The 23,427-nt window shown below is 43.2% G+C and overlaps 1 pseudogene; it reads right to left on the reverse strand.

The window, feature by feature from the left end:
• Positions 1-7,111: 7,111 nt before the first annotated feature.
• LOC114153247 (GRAM domain-containing protein 4-like) lies at positions 7,112-8,949 on the reverse strand (annotated as a pseudogene).
• Between the last annotated feature and the right edge of the window lie 14,478 nt (positions 8,950-23,427).

Consider the following 23,427-nt stretch of genomic DNA (forward strand, 5'->3'; position numbering starts at 1 on the left):
TGGTAAAACTTTTCTGGCTCTTTTGTTTCAGAGAAACGCGCATATCGAACAGCTGCTGGTTTTGTCCAAATTCTTTTTGCAATAAAACCAAAGTCATTATTCAACTTTATTGCATTTCTACATTTCTCAAGTTTTGTCAAAACGCTATAATCTGAAGCCAACTTAACATATTATTAAACATATTATCATTCGGCCTATTCTTATAGCGGTCAACTATACCAGTCATCCACATGTCTTTTGGGGTAAGACCCTGTGATGTAGCTTTTGTCTCAAAACAGAAATGGGAAAACTCATTTTCACAATATTATCACCAGTTGGAATAAAAATAACGCTCCGAGAAAACTCCTTTAAATGCATGTTGGTGAGTCTATACACTGCTTCCTGAGCACAAACATCACGGTTATGCAAATAGACTCTATCAAATCTCTTTAAAGCTTCTTTAGCACAAACATTTCCTTCTTTGGCTGCTTCTCTTTTTGTCCATTTCCTAGAAGAAAACCAATTTCACGTTAAATTTTTGACATGTAAGATACAATATAAACACAACATGCATATGTATCAACACGATATTGGATATCAATATTTGCATTCCAAGCTTTTAACAGCGGTCTACTATATGGATTAATCCAGATTTCTTTAATTTGCCTTTTCAACACCATTCCTACTAAATCGTTTAAATTCTGATTCAAATACATCTTGATTTATGCACAAGCCTTCAAACATTTCTTCCACGGTGCTATATGGACAGTTCTCACCCTAACCCTCCTGATTTTTATTTTATAAAGACACTAATATTTATTACAATACAGAGACATAAGAGTCGTCTTCTCTTATGAACAACACCACCAAACCAAAACAATAAGAACAGATCCAATAAAATTCTTAAATTACAAACTTTAAAACGATTGTTTCCTTAAAATAAGTATCACTGCTGTAGCATTTTACACACTGCATCCCTGTTTCTTTCAAAGCTCAGCTTATTAATAACACTTCCCAATAATTTATAATCTGTTACAATTTCAACTTGAAAAGTCATGAATGATTGTGCGGGTAATGCTGTTGGATTGGAATTTACAAAAGTCAGTGAACATATCTTCAGTTTTGGATACATTAGTGTAAATGTGGATCAAGTCTGTATTTTCTGTGACTGTGAAACAGGGAAATGTTCAATATGCACTGACTGGTTTTCATGTTTTGGTTTCTCTGCTGAATTCACCTGATACAGTAGGACCTGTTCCTGTGGCCTTAAGGAGGAAATGTTCTGTTTCTGTGTTTCTCATCAGTCGCCTGACATCAAGGTTTCCTTGTTGGTTCAGTCTGCGTTTGTTCGGCTTCATATCTACACCAGAAAGTTTCCACAGCCCCACAGTTTTACACAATCAGTTTTGGTTGCTTTTCGTTACTTTTGTTGTTGTTTTTTTTTTAAATCTACACAAATACCTCACAATGATGAAACTAAAAATGATTGTAGACACATTTGTAAGTTTATAAAAATGTAAAAGTATTCATTGTGGCAGTCAATATTTCCCTGATGATCCTTCAGTTGTTTTGCTGCCACTTGTGATGAATTCAGCAGACTGAACAGGATGTGGAGTGAAAGCCTTGTGTCTACAGAAAGTATCTCAGCTGATGAAGAGGTTTCAAGGGTCCATAGAGTAGATAGATTTACTGATTTTTTAAAAACACACTGGAGGACATTTCTGATTGGAACATCAATGATTAAAACACCTAAAGCAGACAAACGCAAGAGGACACTGTCCACCAACACCAGGGACGGGCTGGTTTTATACATGCCTGACAATGGATGTCGAGGTCAGTCTGGCATTCGTTAGAAAAAGACTGGACGTTATTATTTCACAACAAAATAAAAGACCTACGGTGAAATCTGGAGTACGGACACAACCACAACGGAAAAAACAAAAATATCCCAACAGTCCACTGCAAGACCCTGTTAACACTGAAGAAAAACCTTGGTTGTTAAAGAAAAGTCTCAATGTTTACTATTGCATAGGTCTGTCACAACCAGTGGCTCAAAAAGCGGGTATGCAGTGTATGCAACGCATAGGGGGCGCTGCACTAGACGGGGCGCACAAACGATGTGGGGAATTTTTTTTTTTCTAGTCAGCATTTTATGTACTTAACAGCTGTTTGTGTATGAAATGATCAATAACAGAGGAACAGCACTGATCAGGCGGCCCTCCCCTCCTGCCAGCCGCTCTCCCCTCCCATGTAGCTCGAGCAGCGGCCCTTGGAGAATGAGCTGAGGCGCGTTTTTTTTTTTTTTTTTTAATTTGAATTGTAGTAATGCTCTCGACTACAGGGAGCTAAAGATGGGGCGGCAGATAAAACACCAGGGCACAAAACAGAAAACGGAAGAGGGGGAGGAATAAAGATGTTGGAGAGACGAAGAAAAGCTTTTCAAAGTGGTTGAAAGACAAAAGGTAAGTAATGTCAGTGTAGCAACAAGAGAGTTGTAAATATTCAGGTTAGCTTAAGCTAGGCTAAAATGACAGGCGGTTGTTGTTGTCCAACGCGATTTATTCCGTATTGCTATAAATGTCTGATAGACACACCTATCACACACATCTCGACAATAAGTGTAATAATAACGACCAAAACAAAACAGAGGAAATATTAGGGTCAGCTAAATTGTCGTTTCGGGACCTAAATACGAACCTCCTCCTCGCCTCCCCACGAACTGACGCTGTTGTCATGGTTACCTAGAGACGGTTGCTACGCAGGCGCGGTGAGCTGCTACCAACCCGCGTCTTTTTAAAATGTCCACCCGATAAAACCTTAGAAGCAAAACCTCTGACAAAAACTCAGACGGTAGTAGGAAGACACACATTCCAGGCTAAACAACCAGAGTGAAGTTTAATAGGGGCATTCAAAATTGTGTCGGCGATATTCAGTGGCGCACAGTGGGTTGTTTGATATCAGACAGAATGGGTCAGGAGAGGAACCGCAGACCCGTCAGAACCTAAAGAACCAGACATTAGTCTCTTCATCCCTCAGTCATTTCCTGAGACCTAAAAATAATATAAATGGCGATTTAAAGAACAAATCATACAAATAGATTAATAGTAAATAAATAAATATTGTGAAGAGAAACCGTTTATTTTTTTCAACATTAAAAACGTTTGTTAGGATTGTGTAGGAACATTTTTTGATATCTTTTATAAATAGTGTTTTGTGGTTAATATTATTTCACCATTTTATTAATGTGGGTTGCCAGTTTGGATCAGGCTTCCTATCAAGCTATAAGAACGATAGAAAACATGCTAACAAAAAGCCTCAGACCTGCAGCCCACAGGCGGTTCTAGACACAGTCTAACAGAAGTGGCTCTTTGGCTCAAATATATATTAAATTATGACATGCGATGACATGTTCGCATACACCTCAGAAAGTATGTAGTTGTGCCCCTGGTCACAACAACAAATGTTACAGGACAATAAATTGTCCCAGAAGTTATTGTGATAAACGGTAATATTGTTGTACAATGGCAATGGTATAACAATGCAAGAACAGATTCTCATTTGTCAATAAACTTTAAATTCTAATGAAGATTCAACACTGGAACTGGAAGACCTTTTAAATAACCAAAATAAATAAAACAACAGAAACAACAAATAAAAAGGATTATTAAGTCTCTATAAACTAAATTATCCTTCAAAAACAGATCTGGTTGAGACCAAAACTCCAGACTGAAAACTTTCATCATCCATATTTAGGCAGAAATAGAAAAACAATAAATCAGGCAAATGGAAATTATTAAGTTTGTTTTAACTGATCATACAATTAATTGATTCATGGCACTTATTTCATGACGCTTGTTTTACATTTACATTGTTATAACCTTCTGTAAGTCTGAATCAGTTCAGTCTTTCTGGTAAATCCCGTTCTAATGTAAAATATGACAGATTATTGGATTAAGGACATTTCTAGCATACTACATGCAAACCGAGCAAATTTGTTATTTCAGAAGAGTTTATCAAACTGGTAGCCCTTTGTATGACTCTGTACCCATAAAACATACAGTTCTACCTTTGCCGTTTCGTGGTCATAATCCATGTTAGAGTAAATATTTCCACTCAGGTACTGTAATCTGTTGTTCTTGTGTCACACTGATGTGATTTCTCACCATTTTCAAATTTTCTGTCTCCATGGATACCGCCTCTATACTCAAACGACTTTCTTTGTTAGCTGGAGCTTTCCGGTCGTTTACGCAAATGCGTTTCAGCTCGTTAAGGATTGGTGAATGATGTTGCTATGGGATTTTGTAATCAACCTGATTCTATTGGCTGTTAGATGTGTCAATCACCCAAATCAACCAATGGGCTGCAGAAAATCTCCGCTGTATATTTGGTTTTCTGACTCGATGCTTCTATAACCAGAGCGCCCAGGACTGTGCTTTTTAGTACTAATTCACTATTATATTGTTTACAAAAAAAAATCACTGTTATTAATTGCAAATAATATTTATAGCAAGATATAGGTTGGGGAAAAAATAAATTTAAAAAAAGAGAGAAATTTGTAATTGGTGCCAAAATGTCCAAAAATGGCACATTTGGAATGTTTGCCTGGAATTTTATCAACCAATACCTTTCTAAAATGTCTATGGTTCAGGTTTTTGGAATGAAATTTGGTCCAGTAATTGGTCAGAACCTGTATTGTGAATTGCTAGAGGTTCTATGTTTCCACTGCATGCTTTTAAAGAAAATCCACATTACGTAATGTATTCTATTAGAATTTATTACTTTTATTTAGTATTTTTTTCACTGTGTGCCATATGTATTTGTTCTTTCTCAGTAATACAAGTGTTGATTTTTAGACTTCTAGAGTATTCTCAGGAATATTACCGTTATCTTGATACCTGAACCAGTCAAATACACCTTGTAGTGTAGTGTAGTGTCCGGCTCCAGTCGGCCAGCTGCAGGTCCAACAGCTGGCGGCAGAACCGCAAGCCGGAGGCCTGTGACAGCAGCAGGGCCAGGCGGTGGTCGCCTAAACACACACATCACCATGGTTACACACACTCATTTGCCAAACACTGTTTATAGCTCCAGTTTAAATTCACTATCAGGTTCTGCTGGTCTCCATCAGAACCCGAGGTTCTGTCCGCTCCTCTCACCTTCCCTCTGGGCGAGTTGGCACGCCTCGCTGACGCGGCGGCCCGTCAGGTAGCTGAACAGTTTAAATTATAGGTTTAAATGATTTTATCACCAGATTAAATGAGAAAATCTGATCCATGTGTGAGTGAGGAAGAGGAGGAATGTGGAGCGGCGCAGGCTGCTCTACCTGGGCCTGCACCAAGAACTACCTTGTTGCTGAAATGTGCCATAAAACAGGGTTTATACAGGAATCCTAGACTTGAATTTACTACTTATTTTTACTATGGCTACAATATTTTTACTCCATCCATCCATTTTCTTCCACTTTATCCAGGGTTGGGTCGTGGGGGTAGCAGTTTAAAAAGGGTGGCCCAGACTTCCCTCTCCCCAGCCACTTGTTCCAGCTCCTCCAGGGGGGAATCCCAACTGTAACCCAGTGTTAAAAACAAAAGTAAATAATTAATAGATGGTGATTTAATGTCTTCTTCTACAAGATTAAAAAGTATAAATAGATTTCATGTCTTATTATACAGTAAGAGTTAAAAAGTAATAAAGTTAAAAAAAATAAGTTAATAAATATGTTCATAAATATAGATAAAAAGTTCTAAAAATCTTTAAAAACTTTGACATAATGCTTTTAGTGATTGCTTTTAGCGACGGATTAAACAACCAATAGCTGGCACAGTGTGATTTCACATCAGCCAATAAGGTTGATTGTCCCGCCTCTTTAACTGATGTGCTGAGATTTTGCTCAGACTGCGTTAGACACGCTTGAGAACTCAGCGCTAACGGTTGTTTCCGCTAATAGCCTGGAGATCTTGTCAAATTTGACAGACTCTTGGAAATCGGTAAGAAAAAACAACGTTAAAATAGATTCGCAAAATATATCATTCAAAATAGTAAATCCGTTTTTATTAAATCTCAGAAAGCTTCCCTTGTGAGCGGCTGAAGCCCGGAAAAATCCCCTTGTAGCGTCGTGTAGCATCAGAGCATCGGTGAGCCAACTGCCAAGCACGCGCTTGGCAGTTGGCTCAGTAAATTCGCTGAAATTTGGATAAAATACCGAGTAACTGATCAAATGTAATAAAAATAAAATTGTATTGTAAGATTTTTTATTATTATTATTGTGTATGTTGTATTTTATCTATGTAGTTGCACTTATTTTTCTATTAGCACATGTTCTAATATTTCAACGGTGCTAATTCATGGTTCATGGTGCTGTAATGTGCTTTTCTGTTAGCATTGCTTGGGAACTTTCTGTTCTGAGTAGGTCAGAGCTAATGTGAGCTTCTAATCCACATTCTGATGTTAAATATAGTGTTATAGATGCACTTCATTGGCCCATATATATATATATATATGTGTGTGTGTATATATATATATATATCTGTGTGTGTGTGTGTATTACCACATATAAGCTAATTTCTTTAGTTTTACTGATGTGTTGGTAATATTGAACTCTAATAACTTGAATATTGTTGTACAACATGGAAAAAACTTGAGAAATTATGAAATATCTTTTTGAATTGTAGCTTAAGCTTTATTGATATTAGCATCCTGTATTTTAAGATGCTTTACTTTGGCCTTGTTCCAGGTCAAGATCATCCTCTCCAGAACTTGGATGGCGAGCCCCAGCCCAGAGGACCGAGTGAACTGGTAGATGGTGACCCGACTGGTCACTAGCCGTGAGACATTGAATGAACATTTGACAGACACATAGAAAAGACCAAACAAGCATTGAAAGAACATTTGACAGACACATAGAAAAGAATGGGTTATTTCTTTTATTTTATTTTCTCATGTTGGTGGGATTGAGGAGGTCTTCGACGTATTCTGCACACCGGCCCACAACGTCCCAAGTTGAGGTCAGCAGCACACCATCCCCACTATAAACAGTGATGGTGCTGTACTGCTTGCCCCTCCTTAGATGCCGGATGGTGCACCAGAATCGCCTCGAAGCTGTGCGGAAGTCTTTCTCCATGGCCTCTCCAAAGTCCTCTCACACCCAGGTTTTTGCCTCAGTAACCACCTGAGCCGCATGCCACTTCACCCACTGGTACCCATCAGCTGCTTCCGGAGTCCCACAGGCCACAAAGGCTTGATAGGACTTCTTCTTCAGCCTGACAGCATCCCTCACCGAAGGTGTCCACCAACGGGTTAGAGGGTTGCCACCGCGACAGGCACTGACAACCTTGTGGCCATAGCTCCGATAAGCCGCCTTGACAATGGAGGCATGGAACATGGCCCACTCAGACTCAGTGTCCCCCATCTCCCCCGGAACTTGTTCAAAGTTCTGCCGGAGATGGGAGTTAAAGCTCCGTCTCACAGGGGATTCTGCCAGACGTTCCCAGCAGATCCTCACAACACGTTTGGGCCTGCCAGGTCTGACCGGCTTCCTCCCCCACCACCGGAGCCGACTTATCACCAGGTAGTGGTGAGTGGACAGCTCTGCACCTCTCTTCACCCGAGTGTCCAAGACATACGGCCGCAGGTCCAATGAAACGACAACAAAGTCGATCATCAAACTGGGGCCTAGGGCGTCCTGGTGCCAAGAGCACATATGGACACCCTTAAGCCTGAACATGGTGTTCGTTATGGACAATCCGTGACGAGCACAGAAGTCCAACAACAGAACACCACTCGAGTTCAGATCGGGAGGTGGGGGTGAGCGTTCCTCTCAACCACGCCCCACCAGGTCTCACTGTCATTGCCCACGTGAACGTTGAAGTCCCCCAGCAGAACAAGAGAGTCCCCAGGAGGGCCACTCCATCAGTTGAAACACCTTTCCAAAACCAGTCGCTCTCATCATCCTGAGGGAATTGAGAGACAACTATGTCCGACTTCTTCCCAGGAAAGTAATAGTCCAATTATCTTCTCCGTACCCGCTCACTCTCCGGAAGTTTGAAAGCCTCGTGAAAAGCTCCTCTCTTTGTGCTGTGGTATCAGCCGCCACTTTCTTCTCGTCTGGCTCAGGAAGGTGTTTCTGAGCTCCCTCAGCTGCAGGTCGGTGGGTAAATTAGCCCAGAAGTTGTAGGGGGTGTTAAACCGCTGCCGCAGCTTCGGGAACCTTTCAAAGATCAAGTCAATGATGAAAAACTTGATCCCTACAGAAACACCTATGATAAAGCCCAGCAGCTGGTATGGAAACACGCATGAGAAGATCAAAACCAGCCAAAGTCCCACGTAGATCTTTACAGTGAGCTCTGGCCGGACCCACATGCACAGATTTTTTATCTTCTCAAGGATGTCGGCCGTGTTTCCAAAAACCTTCTGAGTTTTCTGAGCAGAATCAAAAGCCAAGTGGAACATCTGTAAGATATTTGGGTTGCCTTTTAGATGTTCCCCGGCTCACACACGTCGGGTATGATGCTCCTCGGGATCCTCCAGCCTTTGGAAGTTAGATAATTTATGGAAAGGTGGAGAATCATGAGGAGCAGGATGGAGGGAATGGTCCAGCTATACCACACTGTGCACATGTAGACACAGAAAAAACAGAAAGTCATGTGCACAGAGCGCCAGCTGGATAAAGCAGACAAGTTTCTAAAAAAGTGTGCCACAGGTCTGAAGTCTCGTTCAAGGCGTCTCATGTTCTTTGTGATCTTTATGGGGCTTAGTGGGTCCTCCCTCTCCACAATCGCCTTTGGGTGGAAATGGAGTTTTTCCTTAAAAGCTCTAAGGCGATCGCGGATCTTCATTTTTTCTGCTGTTGCTCCTGGTCTCTATGAAAAGTGTGTGGGCTCAATGTTGGAGCGCAACACATTAAATCTTTAGAACTTCTTTGATCTATTGTGATTGGGTGGAAACGGAGGTTTTCCATGAAAACTCCGAAATGATTGTGAAGCCAATTCAGGAAGTTCTGGGACACACTTTGGTCCGCTATCTTCTCCTTAGCCGACATCACCACTTTTGCAAGGTCCCAATGAAACGAGAGCGTTGAGGGAAAAAGCGCCTCTCTCTGGCACAGAGAAGAGCATTAGAAATGCTCCTTCGGGCCGTGCTCCATCGGGCCCTTGCCGTGGCAATCCATCTGCTCCACCAGGTGTTTCTGGGCTCCCTCAGCTGCAGGTCGGTGGGTAAATTAGCCCAGAAGTTGTAGGGGGTGTTAAACCGCTGCCGCAGCTTCGGGAACCCTTACGGCTGCCACGCTGAACAGTTTGCCCATCGCCTTCGTTCTGGACCTGGGGAGACCCATCTCCCTCAGTACATCAGAGTTGCCTTCGTACCATTTTCCTCTGGCTCCCAGCGGGAAACCGAAGGTCTTAACGTTAGCCAGGCCAAACATGTTGCGAACCAAGGGTGCAAACTTTTCGTATTTGTTGACTTTGGACTCGGCTCTACGCCTCAGAGTAGAGGGTTTCATTTCAAAACAGATGGCCACGTCAACCACCAGGCCTCTGCCGTTCTTTAGCATGATCAGATCGGGCACCGCGGTTCCCAGGTGAGGACAGGTGATCCTCTTCTCCCGCTTGACATCCCAGCCAAGGGTCCAACCGATGACAGCCAACATACCGCAGATGTTATTGTGGTTGGCCATTCTGTTCTTCTTGAAAGACTTGCATTGGCTCACAACATGGATGATGCCCTCCCACCCCTCGCCACAGGCCCTGCAATTCGTGTTACCGCGCCTCCAACGGCTGAGAGTGGTCACAGTGCCAACCGTGCTGGAGCGAAGTTGGAGAGCCAGAATATAGTCAGATTCATGCAATCCCCAGTGGTCACCCAGCCAGCTGTTGCTGACCGGGTCTTTGGCGAAAGTGGCGAGGCCGCGACCCTGGCATTTAAGGCCGCACCATCGTTCATACTCTAGGTCCCTCCATCTCTTACCAATCGCGATGGGGCTGGTCTGTGCTAGCCTTTCAAGAAGACTTCCCTCCCCCTCCCCCCCAGTGGCAGCTACCCACCTTTTTTCGATCTCCGACTTGGGGAGCAGTGAGGGGGCTAGAGCTCTGCACTTGACATCTCCAGATTGGACCATCTTACACCACCTTTTGACCTGGCTAATTGGGATAACCTTTTCCAGCTTGGGCAGCCCCAGCCCGCCGTTCACCTTGGCGCTGTAGAAAAGGCCGTCGACGGTCGACTGACTCAGGTGAAGCCAAGATTTAACTCTGTTTCTTTATCTTTCATTATTTTTAGCTCCTCTCCAAAAGCTCCTTGATCATGTTGAAGAGGAGGGGCTGGAGAAACTGTAACGTCAGGTGTGACTTCATTTCTTACCTTTTCCCACAGACATCCGCCTGTTGTTCCTTGCAGTTGAAACGCCTTTCCAAAACCAGTTGCCATCGTCCTGACAGACCTGGGACACACTTTGGTCCGCTATCTTCTCCTTAGCCGACATCGCCACTTTTGCAAGGTCCCAATGAAACGAGAGCGTTGAGGGAAAAAACGCCTCTCTCTTTCAAAGATCAAGTCAATGATGAAAAACTTGATCCCTACAGAAACACCTATGATAAAGCCCAGCAGCTGGTATGGAAACACGCATGAGAAGATCAAAACCAGCCAAAGTCCCACGTAGATCTTTACAGTGAGCTCTGGCCGGACCCACATGCACAGATTTTTTATCTTCTCAAGGATGTCGGCCATGTTTCCAAAAACCTTCTGGGTTTTCTGAGCAGAATCGAAAGCCAAGTGGAACATCTGTAAGACACTTGTGCCTTTTAGATGTTCCCCTGGCTCACACGTCGGGTATCTCTGGTCCAGAAATGTGAGCAGTGGGTCCAGGCAGAGGTTGAAAAGCAGAGGGGACATTGGGTCTCCCTGTTTCACTCCGACCTTTAGTGTAATTGACCGAGTACGCCCCCCGTGGGTGAGTACCCTGGAGCTGGCGTGCTTGTATGAGTTGCTGGTCAGGTCGCAGATGCCAGCGTCAACCTTCCTCAGCTCCAGCACCTCACGAATGTGCTGGTGTGAGACTGAGTCAAACGCGCGCGCCAGATTAATAAACACCACAGCGAGGGTCTCCTTGTGGCGAACCGCCCTCTGCACCACACCGTCAAGTAGCATCAGGTTACTACAGCCCTCGCCCCTAGTAAAGCCCTTCTGTGACGAGTGGGCAGGGCAGGCTTCGCTCAGTCTGTCACAGAGAATTTTAGACAGGAGCCTCAGGATGGTGGAGCTAAGAGAGATGGGCCTCCAGTTTTCTACTCTACTCAGCTCCACCAGATCCGAGCTCTTAGGGACCAGAGTTGTACGGCTCCTCTTGAGGAGACACCTGGGTTGCCTTTTAGATGTTCCCCTGGCTCACACGTCGGGTATGATGCTCCTCGGGATCCTCCAGCCTTTGGAAGTTAGATAATTTATGGAAAGGTGGAGAATCAAGAGGAGCAGGATGGAGGAAATGGTCCAGCTAAACCACACTGTGCACATGTAGACACAGAAAAAACAGAAAGTCATGTGCACAGAGCGCCAGCTGAATAAAGCAGGCAAGTTTCTAAAAAAGTGTGCCACAGGTCTGAAGTCTCGTTCAAGGCGTCTCATGTTTTTTGTCATCTTCATGGGGCTTAGTGGGTCCTCCCTCTCCACAATCGCCTTCTGGTGGAAACGGAGTTTTTCCCTAAAAATTCTAAAGCGATTGTTAATCCTCATTTCGGCTGCTGTTGATCCTGGTCTCTATGAAAACTGTGTGGGCTTATGTTGCATAAGTGTTGCTTATGCTCAGGGTGCTTGGTCTCTACATGGCGAAGCAGGTTGAAGCTTCATTGCCTCATTAACGAGCTGGTCACCACATTATGCAGAGCGGGCTTGGAATGTGGGAATAACCTACCAGGGTAAATCTATTTTCCTGTCTCTTCTCTGGGTCTTTTCCACTTTGCAAAGAAACTTTCCAAAGACATCTGATCTGTTTCTTACTCATTTTGCTGCTTGTGGGCTCAATGTTGGCGCTCAAGACGTAACCGAGAGAATCCGGTTAAATGATTTTCAAAACAATAGATCCTCCAGACTCAAGTAATACATAAAACGGAAATATTTAATTATTTCTTGCCCGGGGGTTGGGCATCACTGTTTTAAAGGATCTCTATTCCCCTTTCACGCTGGGGAATAGAGATTGGCAGTATTAAAAGGAAAAGTTGGGTTAAAGTCCCAGAGGAAATAAAAATTTAAAAATATATAAAATAAATAAATAAAAGAGGGGTGGGGTAGAGTCCCTCCCAGATGTTTGGGTTCGAGTCCCAAGCCGGGTTAAGAGAAAAAAAAGGAACCACAGGTTTCTAGGTTAGAGTCCTAGTGAAAGTCCTTATTGGTAAATAAGGCAAGTATTTTCTTGAGTTTTGGTTTTCTACATTGAGGGAACTAAACCCTTAGAGAATCCTAAAGACCTTTATCGGAAATAAAGGCCCCTCTTAGAGCAGTAAGAGGCAGAGCGACCACAAAGCTGATTTGTTGGATTCTGCAAAGACGTTTGCAGTCTAAAGAGGATAAGCCACCCAATTCAAGAAGAATGGGTTTACGTGGTTCCAGAACACAATCTCCTCCTCTGGGTGAAATGTTTGACTGTATGATAATTAAATATGGAGAAAAAAGTGTGTATGGTGTGGATGAATCGGTAAAAAGTGGTATTTTCCCTGTGGGTGGTTCATTGAAACTGACTGTTTTGAAAGGAGTACAAAGAGAAATTGAACATAAAGAAAGTACATTAAGAGAAAAAAACAGATGGAGACTAAGAGTTGTTGATCTTGAGAAAACATAAAGAATGTCTGGAATGCTGGATGAAAGAAAATGATCGTAGGGAAAGACAGAAAAATGCTAAACAAATGATTGGATGCAAGGATGATTCTGGGAAAATAGCGGGGCGACATGACAATGCTTCTGTTTCTACGATAAAATCTGAAAATGTTTTTGCTTCTGTGACTGCATCTTGTTGACATGTTTAGCAAATGGGTGGAAGCTTTACCATCAAAGCATGTGGACAGTCACACTGTAACTAAAGCTCTGCTGACTGAAATGATTCCACGATGGGGTATTCCTGACAGGATTAGCAGTGACAATGGCACACACTTTGTTAATGCTGCATTATCTGAAGTGGGAAAGTTTTAGGTACGACTCTGAAAACTCACTGGGTATCACCCACAGAGTGCATTTTAAAGACCAAACTAGCTAAATGCTGTGAGGAAACAGGTCTGTCATGGGTTAAAGCCCTACCAATCGTTTTGACTTATATGAGGATGCGAAGAAGAGCCAGGATTAACCTCAGTCCATTTGAAATCCTGTTTGGCCAACCTCCTAACTTGGGTTTACGGCCTCAGAGAAAGGTCCTTCCTTCCTTCCATGATGATGCAAAGTTGTCTTACTGTCAAAACCTGTCGAATGCGATTTCTCAAGTTTTTCAGACAGTGAAAGACGCATTGCCATGTCCTGCCGAGACTCCACTACATGCCATCAAACCCGGTGATTGGGTCGTGGTGAAAGACTTTCGGAGGACGCATTGGAACTCCAAGCGCTGGTAGGAACTGTTTCAAGTGCTGCTCGACACACTTACGACTGTTAAGGTTACAGAGCGGGCAACGTGGATTCACGCCAGCCAGTGTAAACGGGTACCGGAGCCTCCAGAGGACACTCATCCTGACGGGGAGGAATTCGTCCAGCAGTCGACAGAACAACAGACCAAGGAGAACGATACGCAACTTTCTGAATGAGGATAAATGACCTTACTGCTGCTGGTGTTAAGTGCTAGTAACCTCTGACACCCATCATTCGGGAAAAGAAAAGAGACGACACAAAGGAATACAGAAGGGACAAACGCATCAACGAACATTGGTTGTTTTGTACATCAAAAGGCTCCCCAACCAAAGAACTATTGCTGGTCCACTGGCGAGTGGTCGAAGTGGGGATTGAAGATTAAAATAAATATTAAAAGAGTTCCTGAGAGAAAGAAAGTTAAAGGGAGTTCATCATGACGGCGATCACACATTCATCTTGTTCCAATTGCAATTATTTGTGTTGGCTATTTTTAATTTTTTGTTGTTTGTTTGTATCACTCAGGTGGTGGGGTTTATTTCCCTCTGATAAGGTGGAAAATTTTCCTCTACATGAATTGCGAGATATTAAATGGCTGTCTACCGTTGATTTGCAACTTAAACATTCCACTCCTTACGCCTTGAATTTGTGGTACCACTATGCTAAGTATATTGCAGCACACTGGTTTCCATATTGAACAGGTCAAATTGCTATGTTTGCTCACACATGCCTTTAGCTGCCCACTCCCCAATGGTGATTCCACAGCCTTATCCAAACATCTCTGACTTGTTTCCAGACATTTTGAATTCTCCTCCACTTCCAGCTCTTAATGGTTCCACAAAGCTCTTTCAGGTCACCAACGCATTCTTTGAGGAACCTTTCATTGGCCCTGTTCACATTCCACCTGAAGTAGGATTTGACTGTTTTTTGAATTCCAAAGTTGAACTGATAGGTCACACTCCTACATTTATGGACAATATACCCCATTCATATTGCAAATCTGTACTTGTATGCTAACAATGCTTCTCTTAATTACTCTCGAGCTCCTCCAGGAACTATCTGTTCCCCTTATTACCAGGTGCCAGATGCCCTTGGCACTTTGCCCCGAATTGATATGTTCTGGCGCTGTGGATATTCCCTATACCTGGCTCTCCCAGCATATTGGGCCGGTAGGTGTGCCCCAGTTATAGCAAAGCATTCTTATGTTGTTGGCAGTATAGAAATTCATGAGCAACACCGACAAGTCCGCAGATCACCCATAGACCCGCATGACCCGATTTGGGGTTCAAATGTCCCAGAGGATGGCAAGTTGTGGACTCGGGGTCAGAGGGCTGTTCTATCCTTCCTTCCTTAGGTATTGGTAAAGTTATGCTTCGTGTGGAGACTTTGAGTTACAGGTTTGAGTCATTTGTTAATGATGGTTGGTCTTGGAGCGGCTAAAGTCGAATTAACTGCGTTAAGCCTAATGGCTCTTCAAAATAGAATGGTTCTAGATCAACTAACAGCTTCTACAGGGGGTTGTGTGATGGTGGGTGCTTCTTCTTGTACTTTTATTCCAGCTGATGATGAAGATGGTGGTGCTGTTGCTCATGCACTGTCTAACCTGACAGCTCTAAAGAACGCTCTTAATGATGACCATGCTTCTCCATCCGATTGGTTCTCGTGATTTTCAGGTAACGGTTGGAGACAACTCCTAATAAAACTTCTCACACCTGTGTTTATTGTATTGGGGATATTAGTGATCTTATCTTGCTATGTGAGTCCCCTACTTAAAAGGATAGTAGAAAATGTCATTAACGTTCATCTCCTGAAGTACACTTTCCTCACTCACAAAACCGATCAGTTCCGTAACCCTACCTACCTGAGTGATGGTTCTGATGACTTGGACTTTTTGTCCTCCAGTGATGAGGAGGTTAATGTGTAATGTTTGGCTTTTTTGTCTTTAAATAGTTAATCATTGATATTTTCAAGCTAGTATCCTAGCTTAGCTTTCCTATCCTGCTTTGCACATTACAGAAATGTCTATGTTTCACAAAAACAAATGCCTGTCCTTTCTGCATGTTCTGAATATGCATTTTATATTTTGATTTTACATTTCATTTGATCTGGAAATATGTTAGTTTTTTTTCTTTTTAGTTTTTTCCTTTTAAGGTTTAGTTGGAGTTTCCTTGTTAAGAATTGTTGTGGCATTGGTTTTAAATTGCTCAAAGAAATATATGTGATTCAGTACAAATTGTATTTCTAGCTACTTATAGGGAAGGTTTTCTATTAAGCTTGAATTTTTAAGTTTGACCTTGATTTTTGGTTCTTTTTACTACTTGACTTTATTATTTCTTGTTTGTTTGTTTTTTTAAACTTTTGGTTTTAGCTTTTGTGTAAAAAAAATTTTGTGTGTTTTTTGATTTTTTCATGTCTTTAATCATTGGTGTGATTCCTCCACAATTTTCCTGGACAAACATATACAGGATCGTCTCCCTGGCAAGGAGGGGTTGCAGGATAACTTTTCCTACCTGACAGTCATATTGTTACAGGGTTCAATAAGTGAATGCCGGTTGGTTTTTCGTATCTTGCGTATATGTTTTTTTTTTTTTTTCTTTTTCTCACATCTTCCAGGATAGTGTTTGTTATATCTTTTAGCCAAAGAGGGAAATGATGATTAATATTAAATATTATATTTACTTATAATCAAAAGGGGGGGAAATGATGTGGAAAAATTACAATAAGGTCACACCTGCTAGTTGTATGGCTTTATGTCAGTGGTTCTTAACCTGGGTTCGATCGAACCCCAGAGGTTCGATGAGTCGGTCTCAGGGGTTCGGCGGAGCCTCTGCCGTGGAGGTAAAGACACACTTGTGTAAAGTCGTGATGATGCGCCCCACTTGGCCATCACTTACTGCAGAGGATCATGTTACATTGCTCAGCCAATCGGTGCTGCGGGGAATTTAGTACGCGAAGTATCAGCAGCTGTCGTAGTTGTACGTCGCGTGGTTTCTTTCTTAATATTTTAATCCATACTAAATATGTCGAGCAAAAAAAGAAGAAAATGAACAGACTTTGCTCTGAAGATGCACTTGCCAAGGTGAAGCCACGCCTCTCTGAACTGGTCTCCCAAAGACAACAGCAGAAGTCACACTGATTTGCAGGTATGTCATTTGTGCAATGCTTTATTCTGGCCCCAAAAAAGTATTTTGTGGATTCAAAATGACAAAAAACAAGTTAAATTTAAAATAAAAAATAATTAAGTTATTAAAATTTTTTGAATTCTTTGAAAAAAATCCAAATTTATTTTTAATTAGTAAAGTAGTGAAAAAATTATTTTGGGGACTGAAATTCTTTTATGGGGCCGAAATATTTTTTGTGGGCCAGAATAAAGTAAGACTGTAACTTGCTGTGAGTTCATGGTTTTGTTCTTTGAGCAAAGATGACGTTCATGCACGGCTCATTTTGTGCACCAGCAAAAAAACATATACCTATGTCTTTAATTTGGAAAAAAAATTATTTTATTTATCACTAAAGAAGGGTTCGGTGACTGCGCATATGAAACTGATGGGTTCGGTATATCAAAAAAGGTTAAGAACCACTGCTTTATGTTTATTCTAAGTTCCTGAATAGTCCCACCAAGATAAAGCTATTTGGGTTACATGTACAAGGTTGGACACTGTTTTTCTCAGCTGCATGGGAACCAGTCTGTTTCCCATGCTGTGGATCCCTTTTGTATAAAACCCGTGTGTTGTCTCTGCCTGGCAGAGTTTTCCGTTCAGACTTGCTCCATTATTGACTGTCCTACAAGCTCTCTGACTTGTGTGCAATTCATGAATAAACCTGATTGAGTGATTTTACCTGACCAGTGCTTGGAAATCGATTTTTCCACAACAGTCCTAAAATACAAAGGTCTCGATGGAGCCATGAGTTAAGTTTGGATTTATGTTCTTTAATCTTGTTTTCAATAGTTAAGGTTGATTCTTGGTTTTTGGTTATAACAGTTCCCAAGTATTTCATTTCAGATTTAATTGGAATGCTAGATATTTCTTTTAGGGGAGTGTCGTGAATGGCTATAAGCTCACATTTTTTAAAATTTAGCATTGGTCCTGAAGCCTCTGAAAAAAGTTTAATTTTATCAATTACAATTGGAACTTGCTTGTGATTTTTTAAGAAAACGGTGGTGTCGTCTGCTAACTGGCTAATGATTAATTCTGTACCGAAAACGTCTCATTTCTCAATGTCTGCACAGTTTGTAAGATAGCTTGCTAACATTTCTGCAACCAAATTAAAGAGATATGGGGAAAATGGGACACCCTGGAGGAATTCCAACATCAATGTTAAATCTAGCTGTGGTGTCCTTAGGTAGTATTACACAACTATTAATGTTTTGATATAGACCTCCAATTAAGTTAATAAAGTTTGCTCCAAAACCTAAATGTTCAAGAACTGAGAATAAGAATTGGTGTTCCACCGAGTCAAAGGCTTTATGAAAGTCAAGGAAAAGAATAAAGCCATCATCTTTGATCATGTCCCTATATTCTATCAGGTCCTTTTCCAGTCTAATATGGTTGTGGATTGATCTTCCTTTTAAGAAGCAAGACTGTGATTCTGCAATAATATTTGAGATTCCCGATCGGAGACGCATGGTAAATATGGTTGTTAGTAATTTATAATCTAAATTTCTGAGTGTAATAGGTCTTCTATTCTCAATAAATCTAGGGTCCTTGGGGACCGGACTCTTCCACCGTGGAGGCCGAAGCGGGTCGGCTGCCGCCGGGGAACCGCGGGACAGAGGAGAGTCCACGCGCTGAGGGAAGATGCCGGAGGTGAAGCGGGCCTGAAGAAGACCCCCGACTGCAGAGAGAGGAAGGTCAGAAACCAGCAGGAAACATGTCAGAAAATAGAAACAGATATAAAACCGTGTAGCCAACTACCTGTTTTCAAGGAGATCAGCTCCTGTAAACAACAGCACAGTTAGCTCCTTTTACAGGAATGTGGAGCCATTTTACCTATTTAGCCCTTACAGGTTTTTGCAGAAATTTAAGTCAGTAGATCCCAGGATTTTTCACACTAATAACTAGGTTTTATTATCAGCCTGGCGGGCCTCCAGGCTTTACTAAACCCCCACCAGGCTACGCTTAGTTTACAGTGGAAACAGATTAAGCCAGATTTATAGCTGAAGTACCATCCCATCCCTTAACTTGTCCTGCTTCACCTTAACGTTTTTACCAGGAGAGTTAAAGCTGCTGCTGACAGGATCTGGGCTGGAGGTTCACGACTGTAAATAGAAGTTATTGCAGAACCTCAAGTGTTAAAGGAAGATTCGGCCCATTTAGAGTTCATGAAATAAACATCAGAGAAAATATTGTAGCAATAATTAGAACCGCAGCAAAAAGGCAAACATGCCACAATGAAATGAATCAAAATGTCTCCTAAGCATCGGCGGACTGACAGGAGCCACAGGGGGATTCCAGGTAGATTCCAGGTAGATTCCAGGTAGACTCCAGAGATGTGCATCGCAGCAGCTGTTCCTCCAGGGCCGGCCCAAGGTAATATGGGGCCTTAGACAGAACCCCCCTCCCTCTGGAACCCGTCCTACTAAGAACCTCAGCATCACTAACATGTTTAAATATCGATCAGGTGAATCTGTGAGAAGGAGACCAGGTTTATTGGCCCAGTTTAAAATCAATCACTGATTATTGGTTATTTGCTGTGATGCATTTGTGAACAAACCCAATTCAAACACAATGATTACACCATATTGTAGCCATGGTAACGCAACAATCAAACTATCAAGATGATTCTTTAAACTTTTACAAAGTAAACGTCCTAATTAAATCCTACATGTACTATTTATTTTTCTCAGCTGAATGCATTAAATAAAATGTAATAACATTGTCATTCTCTATAAATGATGCTACAGGTTTAGATCTATGGGCTGTGTTACAATTAAACCATTTCTAGGGGCCCCTGAGTGTCTGGAGGCCCCTGAATGGCCCCTACCAGCAGCTATTGAGTTTTCTTTGCCTTGATATCCCAGTCTTATAATTCTAGATCTAGAAGTCTAACATCAAACTATTATATAGAGTTAACCCCTTTGAGCATTTTGATCTATAAATCAGTCTGCAGCCAGGTTGTTCTAGAGGTTAAATAGATATTATTAGGACTTAATTAGTAAAATGGCAGCAAATTTTCTTATTTCATAACTTCATAACCTTTGACCTTCTCTCCTCTGGTCTGTTTAACAGCTACAGTCTCAGATCAGCTCAGATCTCCAGGACTGTCAGCAGCAGAAACAGAAACTTTATACCTGTTGGGGAAAATATAGACTAGATTTGCTTTGCATTTCCCCACATGATGGCAATGATACAGTAGGAACCAATTAGATTCTTGATTAATATGGGTTGTTGCTATGTTGTTGTACGGAGTTTTTGTTCAATGTGCCCCTTTTTTAAATTTGAGCCCCGGCCCCTCCATAGGTCTCTGCACGGCCCTGACCCGGAGCAACAGAACCACCAACATTGAAACACCAAAATGATGAAACATCCATCAGTCAGACAGGAAATCCTGATTTACAATCAATCAATCAATTGAGTAATAAATCAACAAATTTATGGTTAATAACAACATTTATTCTAACATGATTGGACTGCAGTGAACATTAAACTCGTCCCAGCAGGCAGGTCAGGATTTTGTTTCTGTTTACCCAGCAGGTAAATCACCTGACTGGAATAAACCTGAAAACATCCAGATTTTTATTAATATGTCAGATAAAAAAATGCAAAAAAATCTAAATTATTACATCTTAATTATTCTGAAGCCACCTGGTGGAGAAAAGCTGCGATCAAAACAAACAATACTAGTAATAATAATAATAATAATAATAATAATCAATGATAATAAATGTGAATTTGATTCTTCCGGTTTAAATTATTTTATCACCAAATTAAATGAGACAATCTGATCAATGTGTGAGTGAGGAAGAGGAAGAGTGAGGAGGGGCGCAGGCTGCTCTACCTGGGCCTGCGGCGCCACGATCTGATTGGATGCTGGGAGAGACCAGTGTGTTCAAGTTGTGCTAAAAGCAGTTAGCCTGTCAGAAAGCTATGCTAGCCTAAAATAGCCTCAATGCTAAACATGTAGCAGCTAATGCTAATGTTAGCATTTATAATCACATTTCTACAGAAGTTCCATGAAATTGTGAAGATAAAAGGATAGAAAAACATTTTGAACCTGAAGAACAGATTAAAAATGATAAATATCTTTGTTATTTATTTCTATGACTTGTGATGTAAAGCAACAAGAACTGCTGTTGCTGAAATGTGCCATAAAACAGGCTTTATACAGGAATCCTAGACTTGAATTTACTACCTATGTTTACTATCACTACAATATTTTTACTCCATCCATCCATCCATCCATCCATCCATCCATCCATCCATCCATCCATCCATCCATGGTTGGTGGGTTGGAGGTAGGATCTTAAAAAGGGAGGACCAGACCTCCCTCTCCCCAGCCACTTGTTCCAGTTCCTCCAGGGGAATCCTGAGGCGTTCCCTGTCCTGGGTCTTCCCCGGGGCCTCCTCCTGGTGGGACGTGCCCGGAACACCTCACCAGGGAGGCGTCCAGGAGGCATCCTGACCAGATGCCCAAGCCACCTCAACTGGCTCCTCTCGATGTGAAGGAGCAGCGGCTCTACTCTGAGTCCCTCCCGGATGACTGAGCTTCTCACCCTATCTCTAAGGGAGAGCCCAGACAACCTACGGAGAAAACCCATTTCGGCCGCTTGTATCTGTGATCTCGTTCTATCGGTCATGACCCAAAGCTCATGACCATAGATGAGGGTGGGAACGTAGATCGACCGGTAAATCGAGAGCTTCGCTTTTTTCACTCAGCTCTCTCTTCACCACGACAGACCGGTACAGCGCCCGCTTGACGGCAGACGCTGCGCCAATCCGCTTGTCGATCTCCAGCTCCCTTCTTCTCCCTCAATCGTGAACAAGATCTTGAGATACTTGAACTCCTCCACTTGGGGCAGGACACCTCCTACTCCCACCCCTCCACCCCCGACCCGGAGAAGGCACTCTACCCTTTTTTGGCTGAAGACCATGGACTCGGATTTGGAGGCACTGATCCTCATCCCAGCCGCTTCACACTCGGCTGCAAACCGCTCCAGCGAGAGCTGCAGATCACGACCTGATGAAGCCAACAGGACCACATCATCCACAAAAAGCAGAGACGTGATCCTAAGGCCACCAAAAAGGATCCCCTCAACACCTTGGCTGGTCCAGTGTTGCACGACCAGGACGAAAACCACATTGCTCTTCCTGAATCCGAGGTTCAACTATCCGATAGAACCTCCTCTCCAAGACCCCTGAATAGACCTTGCCAGGGAGGTTTAAGAGTGTGACACTCCTGTAATTGGAGCACACCCTCCGGTCCCCCTTTTTGAACAGGGGGACCACCACCCCAATCTGCCAATCCAGGGGACCTGCCCCCGATGTCCATGCAATATTGCAGAGCCAGCCAACACAACCCTACAACATTCAGAGCCTTAAGGAACTCCGGACGAATCTCATCCACCCCCGGAGCCCTGCCACCGAGGAGCTTTTTAAGCACCTCGGCGACCTCATCCCCAGAGATTGAAGAGCCCAACCCAGAGTCCCCAGGCTCAGCTTCCTCAATGGAAGGCCCTCCGATTTTCTGCCTCCTGGTGCTCCCTCCGATTCTCCCTTGACGACTCCAGGTGGTCCCAGGGCTCCCTCGACGCCTCCAGGTGGTCCCAGGGCTCCCTCGACGCCTCCAGGTGGTCCCAAGGCTCCCTCGACGCCTCCAGGTGGTCTCAGGGCTCCCTCGACGACTCCAGGTGGTCCCAGGGCTAACTCGACGCCTCCAGGTGGTCCCAGGGCTCCCTCGACGCCTCCAGGTGGCTCAGGGCTCCCTCGACGACTCCAGGTGGTCCCAGGGCTCCCTCGACGCCTCCAGGTGGTCCCAGGGCTCCCTCGACGACTCCAGGTGGTCCCAGGGCTCCCTTGACGCCTCCAGGTGGTCCCAGGGCTCCCTCGACGCCTCCAGGTGGTCCCAGGGCTCCCTCGACGACTCCAGGTGGTCCCAGTGCTCCCTCGACGACTCCAGGTGGTCCCAGAGCTCCCTCGTCGCCTCCAGGTGGTCCGGCCCCTGCCGCCGACATTGTCCGCCGGACCGGCCTTCAGGGATTCGTCTCCTGCACCACCAACGTTGCCCCCTTGCTGGATGGATGGATAGTTTTGGCCCCACTTGGAGAACATTCAATTCCCATGAAGACAGAAGAGCCAAGGCTGGGTTCCCGAAGCTGCGGCAGCGGTTTGACACCCCCTATACCTTCTGGGCTAATTTACCCACCGACCTGCAGCTTAGGGAGCCCAGAAACACCTTCCTGAGCAGATGGATTACCACAGCAAGGGGCAGCCATCTTGCTGTGGTAATCCACATTTTAGAAAACAAAAGAAATGTTTTAATCACACCTTAGCAGAATATAGAGACCAATTAACTAAAGTCATGATTTTAGACTGTGGCAGGAAGCCGGAGTACCCGGAGAGAAACCTGCAAACAGGAAACTACTTTTGAAGAGAGGGGGCAAAGGTCCAACTAGACAAGCCAAATCAACCAACAGTCATTTTGTTGGACTCTGGGATGAAGCCGGAGAGAACCCACTAATGCACTTGGGGAAAATGCAAACCCCATAAAGACAAAAGAACCCAGGCAGGAACTCAGACCCAGGCAAATGTCTTATTAAAAGAAAAGAAAAGAAAAGAAATCACACCTAAGCAAAATTTAGAAACCAATTAAGTAAACAGTCTCAATTTCAGACTGTGGCAGGAAGCCGGAGCACCCGGAGAG

Source organism: Xiphophorus couchianus, chromosome 11, assembly GCF_001444195.1.
Source record: "Xiphophorus couchianus chromosome 11, X_couchianus-1.0, whole genome shotgun sequence".
NCBI lineage: Eukaryota > Metazoa > Chordata > Actinopteri > Cyprinodontiformes > Poeciliidae > Xiphophorus > Xiphophorus couchianus.